This window comes from Sphaerodactylus townsendi, linkage group LG04 (assembly GCF_021028975.2).
Source record: "Sphaerodactylus townsendi isolate TG3544 linkage group LG04, MPM_Stown_v2.3, whole genome shotgun sequence".
In the NCBI taxonomy this organism is placed as follows: Eukaryota; Metazoa; Chordata; class Lepidosauria; order Squamata; family Sphaerodactylidae; genus Sphaerodactylus; species Sphaerodactylus townsendi.
Window position 1 is genome coordinate 7,533,485 of NC_059428.1, and position 7,299 is coordinate 7,540,783.

At 50.3% G+C, this 7,299-nt stretch overlaps 1 long non-coding RNA gene across 1 annotated transcript; it reads right to left on the reverse strand.

The window, feature by feature from the left end:
- Window positions 1-1,018: 1,018 nt before the first annotated feature.
- Window positions 1,019-4,780, reverse strand: LOC125430668. Its single transcript, XR_007244208.1, has 3 exons — window positions 4,725-4,780; window positions 1,605-1,809; window positions 1,019-1,072 (listed from the first exon to the last, which is right to left on the reverse strand). It is a non-coding gene; the product is annotated as an uncharacterized LOC125430668 (long non-coding RNA).
- Window positions 4,781-7,299: the final 2,519 nt, after the last annotated feature.

Below are 7,299 nucleotides of genomic sequence, written 5' to 3' on the forward strand. Positions count from 1 at the left end.
CTTATTCCACAAGACTGAAGAGTCAGCTGAGGGTTTTTCTGCTCACCTTGAGTCCTCTAATTTGAAAAGGAGATGTGGAATACTGATGTGTGGATCTGCTTCCATGAATCTGTCTAATCCCCTTTTATGGGCATCACAACTGCTGAACAGCGAGTGTCACAAGTAGTGTGAAGAAGTGTTTCTACTTTTTTTTTTCCTTGGCCCAAACTCCCTCACCCATCAAATTCTAGGGGTGAGGTCCAATCCCTGGTCCTGGAGCGAGGAGTCCCTTACCGCCTGAGAGGAGGCATTCTGGGGCGTTCCTGGACTGGTAGGCGTGCTGCCAACTTCCTCCAATGAGGAGCTCTTTTCCCTCAGAGAATCTTCCCTTTCCACCTTCACGGATGGAGCCCCCTCCTCTGAAGCAACAGTGAGGGAGAGAGACAGGTGAGAGGCGGAATGGAGGGACACTGAGGAATGCATCCTGCACCCACTCCCAAACTCTGCCACCTATCTAGCCAGCAGGGCCTAGCAGAGGTCTTCCTTCAACCCTGGGGAGTTCTACCTGGAGGGATGAGAGAGTTCCCTAGAAAGAGTTGGAAAGAAAGTTCTAACCTCTCCTGCCTGCCTCTTCTCCCTCGGCTTGACTCAGGAGGAAGCCCTCTGCCAGGGCCACTCAGCTTGGGAGCTAGTCTCAGGACAGCGATCCCCTCTCACCCAGCGCTGCATTTCTGGGGGGCAGGAGGGTCAAAGGAACTGCTCAGAGATCCTCAGATCCAGGATCTGCTTCTTGGAGTTACCTCTCTAGGCTTCAGCTAGCTGCCTAAAGTCCATGCAGCTGGCTGCAAACCTCTCGGGGCCATCCAGCATCGTGGTGTGAGAACCCCCCGGAAGTGTCGGCAAAGGAGACCTCAGCGTTCAGAAGCTTCCTCTCCATGACTCAGATCTCTAGCACAGCTCTACTCCCAAATTCCCACACCACTCCCAGCTTGGGCCGGAGACGGGGGGGATGTTTGTTACTCTCTTACCCGTCCCACTCCCTGCTGAGTCGGCTCTTCCATCTCCTTCCTCTTCTACTTGGTTGCCTTTGACTCTGAAAAGAAGCAATTCTCAGTTGGCTACGAAAACAGCCTTTTGTGGATAAATAAAATGACTGGTTCTTTAAATGAAGGAAGGAAGGAAGGAAAGAATGAAATGACTAGATCCAGCCACAGATGCAGGCAAAATGTCAGGAGAAAATGCTACTAGAAAACGGCCATACAGCCTGGAAACCACACGACACCCCAATAAAATGACTATTTTCAGGTTGAGGTCTAAGAAATGGCACCTCTTAAATCATTGATTCCATCTGAAGATCAGAAGGTGGCAACTCCCATGCAGAATGTGTCTGTGTGTGCGCGAGAAATTGCATCTCACCATGTTCAGCTCGAGAACTCTGAGATAATTCAAAGAGGGTATCAAATATTGTTAATTAAAAAACTGAGGAAGTTCACGTCTTTGTGTGATTTCACTTTATGACATGTGCGTTTGTGGAAAAGACAAGCAAACCTTCGTTGTTGTTGTTCCTAAGACAAAGTTCTTCAAGTATGAAGTAAGAAAAAAACAAAAAAATTAGCACGCATTACCAGTTTGGGCCTGTTTCTTTGCTACTTCTGCCAAGCCAGTCCCATGAAGTTGAACAGACTGGCAGTTCTGCCGTTCCTCGGTATGTCGTCTGTTCTTTCTTTTCAGGAGTTTCTTGTAGCTTTCAAATATCAATGTGCAACCTTTATTAAAAGGCCGAAATCCTTCTGAGGTCAGCAATTGGTTGCTTCCGACCGTCCAATCACTCTGAGAAGAGTCAAATAACAATCCACAACCATCACAATGCAGATTAATAATAGCCAGTGAATAACATACACACAATCCTGTTGGGCGCAAAATTGAAAGAGCTAGTAGCAGCCACCAGTTAGTCTGGGGTGTGAGGGGGAGAGAGGGACACAAGAGATTGTAAGCCCCTTTGAGTCTCCTATAGGAGAGAAAGGGGGTATAAATACAAACTATTATTATTATTATTATTATTATTATTATTATTATTATTATTATTATTATTTTTTGTTTCCCTGGCTCCTGCAATAATGAAAGCCTGCTTGGGTGGAGTCTCTCTTCAGAACTCTTCTCAATCCTCTCAGCCCCCCCACTCCAGAAGCAAAGCCTCACCAAGCTTGGATACTGTGTACTCAAGGCCTCCTTGGAGCCACCTTGAAAAAGTCTAGGCGCCTCTATCTTCAAAAAAATGTGCAGCCAAGCTTACACGCTTTCCAGACATTCCCCAGAATCTGCCAGGTTCTTCGAAAAGCAAGTTCTGTGGGGCTTGAACTTCAATGGGGCTTTTCTGTGTTATGCCCAGATAGCTCTGTGGTAGAGGTCTTCAAACAGGAGGCACTGTGGTAGGGGTCTTGCTCTGGGTGGGGGCCTTTCCTGTAAGAACATAAGAACATAAGAACAAGCCAGCTGGATCAGACCAAAGTCCATCTAGTCCAGCTCTCTGCTACTCGCAGTGGCCCACCAGGTGCCTTTGGGAGCTCACATGTAGGATGTGAGGCAGCATAGTGGCCTTCTGCAGCTACTGCTCCCCGGGATCACCTGGTCTGTTAAGGCATTTGCACAATCTCAGATCAAGGGAGAGGATCAAGATTGGTAGCCAGAGATCGACTTCTCTCCTCCATAAATCTGTCAAGCCCCTTTTAAAGCTATCCAGGTTGAAGTGGCCCATCACCACCTCCTGCGACAGCATATTCCAAAACACCAATCTGCGTTACGTGAAAGGGAGTGTTTCCTTTTATTTAGTCCTAATTCTTCCCCAGCATGTTCAATGGAATGCCCCTGGTTCTAGTATTGTGGAAAGAGAGAAAAATGTCTCTCTGTCAGCATTTTCTACCCCCTGCATAATTTTGCTGGAGCTTCCAATCCTTATCCCCCCCTCGGAGCGCCTCCTCTCGAACTAAGGGTCCCAAACGCTGCAGCCTCTCTCCTCATAAGGGAAGGTGCTCCAGTCCCCTCAATCATCCTCAAGGTTGCCCCTTCTCTGCAACTTTTCTGTAGGGGTTGCTGCTGGGCTCAGTCTCCACCAGCCAAATTTGCTATAAATGTGTGTGGAAGAGAGAAAATGCTGTGGGCACCGAAGAGTTGAAGGTGAACACAATTGCCACAGCATTCGGCCATCCACAAGTGCAAATCTTTAGCAAAGTTGGCTGGTTCCTTTCAGGAGACTCACACGATTTCCCACCACGCCATTATAAGCCTGAATGGAACAGGCCGTTTCCCCAGCCTGCACTGTTTAAAGGTAAGCGTGTGGGGTGGGGCACAGGGGGCCTGCAGAGAGGCCCAGGCGATTTTCCCACCCCAGCACACATCACCCCAGGCCCCCTGGTAGCTCCGTCTCTGCTGCAACGCCTTTTGAAAGGCTTATAATTCCAAAGCATGGATCCTCCGCATTGTTGTTGTGAGTTCTGTGTCAGGGTCGCTTAAATTCACAGGTCATGTTCACAACCACAAGAGCGTCCTACAAACATCAGGGAATCTCCGCTTGGTGGTACTTCTCCACAGGCGATGGATCCACGGCTCTTCCAAAGAACGGATCCTCGTGGGTTTTGCACTGAGTGACCCCAAACTTGCCGTCAATTCACATATTATGTCCATGCCTAGAAACTACCCCAATACAGTCCACTGCTTTGAGAAGACATCATGATGCAAAGATTGGTTTCCCAAATCATGGATCCTCCATATTTTTCCACTGGATCAAAACAGATTTCCATAATCAAATTGCCAGATCATGTCCATTGCTACTGGGCTAACCCCTTCACCCCAGGGAGTGTAGAAAAAGGAACCTGCAACTTAGAGGACCAGGATTTCCCCAGGGAGAAGAAGAAAGGGCATTGGGGGGGGGGGGGCTCTCCCTCATTCCCCCCAAAAAGCAAAGGAGGTGGCTGCCTTGCTTGGCACAGGGAGCTGGAAGGAAGGAAAGGCCTGCTGGGACCAGGCTGCCCAGAAGAAGAGGGGTCAGAGGAATGGGGGGGGGCTCCCCCACACCTCCTGCCCCTCCTCAGCCTTGACCCCTCAGCCCCCTCGCCAGTCCAAAGCGGATAAAAGGGCCCTTTCCTGCCCTTGTCTCTTGCAGGGCTCCATTCCCTGGCTCCTCTGGGGGGTGGGGCTTTTGTGCAAAGAGGCTCTTTCGGGATCAAGAAGTGGTGGTGGGGGGGGGTAAGAGAGCTCCCTTAATTCTTGGCTTCCCCCATTCCTTTCTCTGTGTTTTGGCCCCTCCCTAGAAGACCCTGGCCACATTTCAACCCCCCTCCTCATGTCCTGACGGTGAGGACTTCAGCTGATACAGGTGGGACCCCTCTCTGCCCCTCCCCCCGCCCTCCTTGCTCTCTGCTGGGGCCCCCGCCCTCCAGGGGTGGGGGGAGGGAGCTTCTCCCTTGCTGACCCAGAGTAGCACCCCCTTCCCCCGCCTCCCTCCACTCTCACCCCCTTGCAAAGGGTCAGTCACTCATGAGACCCCCGGGAAGTGCGGGGAGGGAGGGAGGGATTAGGCTGCATGATCTCACATGCCCCCTTGTGGCTGCAGAGAGGAGGGGGGGAGAGGGACGCCAGCAGAAGCACCCCAGCTCTGCAGTGGAGCCGCCTTTTCCTGGATCAGGGCAGGCCCCTCCCCTCCCCCCCCCACGTTTCCCACCTTCTCCCCCCCTCCCCCCTGGACTCACTCCGGGGCTGCAAAGGCCCCCTCTTCGTCCCCGGAAGAAGGAAATGGCTCCCTCCCCCGCCCCCCCTTCCCTGGCGGCCGCTCTAGGATTGCGGGCTCTGTGGCCTCCCCAAAGCACCGCCCCCTCCCTCGTGGGTGGAAGCACAGCCCCTCCCCTTTTGCAATGAGGGGCTCGCTTTGCTGGGTGGGGGGGGGGAGGAAGCAATTTCAAACAATGTATCACGATGTTTCTTGCAATCTTTGGGGACTTCCCAGTCACTTGTAGCCCATTCATTCCTATGCAGATCTACTCAGGGCTGCCATCAGCGCTCAATTAAATATGCAAGTAATAATTGATCAGCTCATTAGATCAGCACGATCTCCACCTAACACAACCATTCCAAACATGAAACAGTTAAGTTCCACGCAGATGCCTTTTAAAACCACTCCCTCAGCAAGGAGGAATCTGTTTTTATCCCAAAAAAGCCTGCTGGTGTAACCCCCATGCTCTGAATGGGTTGACCCAGAAAGGGGTGGAGACTCAGAGCAGCAGAAAGGCTGCAGAGCTCTTTGGAGGAGACAAGGCTACCAGACTCGGACCTTGGTTTCTATAAGCCCTGAACACCTTGTTAAGGGTTTCTTTTTTGTGGTTGTCATGGGTGAGAGTTCTCCTGGAAACCTTCATCATGTGGAAACCTGTTCATCCAGCCCTTGGAGTCTTCAGGAGCCAACCCACTTGCAAAGAAGAATTGGACTGGGCAGTATCAGTAGACTGTAAATAGATTGAAGGACTTAAAATGCAACCTGAACAGGACCTTGAACTGCAAAGTGTAAATGTTAAATGTTTTTAAAGTGTTATTTGTAAAGAGAAGTAAACTGTTTTGTTTAAATTTGGTTCTTTGCAACTCGCTGAAGTTCTGCTTACGGAACCCATACAGTTAGAGGTTACAAAATGGCACCCAACCAAAGTGGGGCTTGGAGGTGAGATTGCAAATACTCAATTACCTGCAATGGGAAGTGTGCAACAAGTTGGGCTTGATCCCCACTACACTTGTTTATTTATTTATTTATTTATTTATTTATTTATTTATTTATTTATTTATTTATTTATTTATTGTTTCGTCTTATATACCGCCCGATCCCCGAAGGGCTCCGGGCGGTGAACAACAAAAGTTCAGAGACAAGCAGGAGCAAATCACACATACAATATAAATACATAGGCTCCATCTCATGTCAACAATAAAATAACTTAAAACCAGCGAAAACAGATTAATACATAAAAACAGGCGTCCAACCTCAAATTTAAAACCTACCCCCAAAAGAGGGGGGGGGACGGTAGGCCCCTCAATATGAGGGGACCCTGATGTAACGGCCCCAAAAACGAGGGCAGTAAAGAGCAGTAGGGGGCACCATATCAGCGGCCGGACACTCCAAAGGCCCGGTGGAACAACACAGTCTTGCAGGCCCTGCGGAACTCACCCAGGTCCCGCAGGGCCCGGACAGCTGGAGGAAGGGTGTTCCACCAGGCCGGGGCCAGCGCTGTAAAAGCCCTGGCCCGCGTGGAGGCCAGCCGTATCATCGAGGGGCCAGGGATCACCAGCAAATTGGCCTCTGCTGATCGCAGAGGCCGAGTAGGGACATATGGGGTGATGCGGTCCCGAAGGTACGAGGGTCCCAGGCCGCGCAAGGCCTTAAAGGTCAAAACCCACACCTTGAAGATGATTCGGAATTCGACCGGGAGCCAGTGCAGCTGGCGCAACACAGGCTGAATATGTTCTCTGAAGGCGCCTCCTGTGAGCAAGCGAGCCGCCGCATGCTGGACCAGCTTTAACTTCCGAATCAAACGCTTGGAGCTTGGAAAGTTTCCTTAGCTACATAACGAAAAACAATACTTAGTACATCCAATTCTAACATTCCCCTTCATGAAGCAAAGGGAACTTCTCCAGGAGCAACGGCAGTGTGAGACTTCAGTCCAAGAATAAAGAAACAGCAGTTTTCAAACTATAGGCTTTATTTGGCAACCAAAGCAAAGCCAAACATAGACGATTCTTAAATCCCTGATGCCCTCGACCCCCCCGCTGGGCGCCTCGGCCCCAGCATAGCAACAAAGAGAAAGGCACAAAAGGCAGGAACCACTTCACACCTAGTAGGATGGGAGCCCAGCCACGTCCGAGGCCAGCTGACCAGATGGGAGGGGGGAGACGGGCCTACCCAGAGTGATAGCCGGCATTAATGGCTCGTTTCCCCTTCACCAAACTGACAGAAGGAAACCATCCTGACAGGCAGAACCAGACTTTGACTAGGACAGCTTGCTGCCTACTCCCCCCTGTATTTTTCTCTCCCATTTGAACGGGACCACTTGGCACACTACCTGTATTGCTTAATAAACCCATAATGCTCGCCAGGTTTAATGTTATGCCTTCTGCCTTGTTACATGGCAGATTTAATAAGCAAGAAAAGGCTAAAATATTGTGCCCATGTAACAATGGCTCAGTTGAATCTCTGGCCCACCAATTACTACACTGTCTCAGATTCGAGGAAATCAGATCCAAGTATGTGAATCTTACTCCTTTACATTTACCAGAGCTCCCCGATTT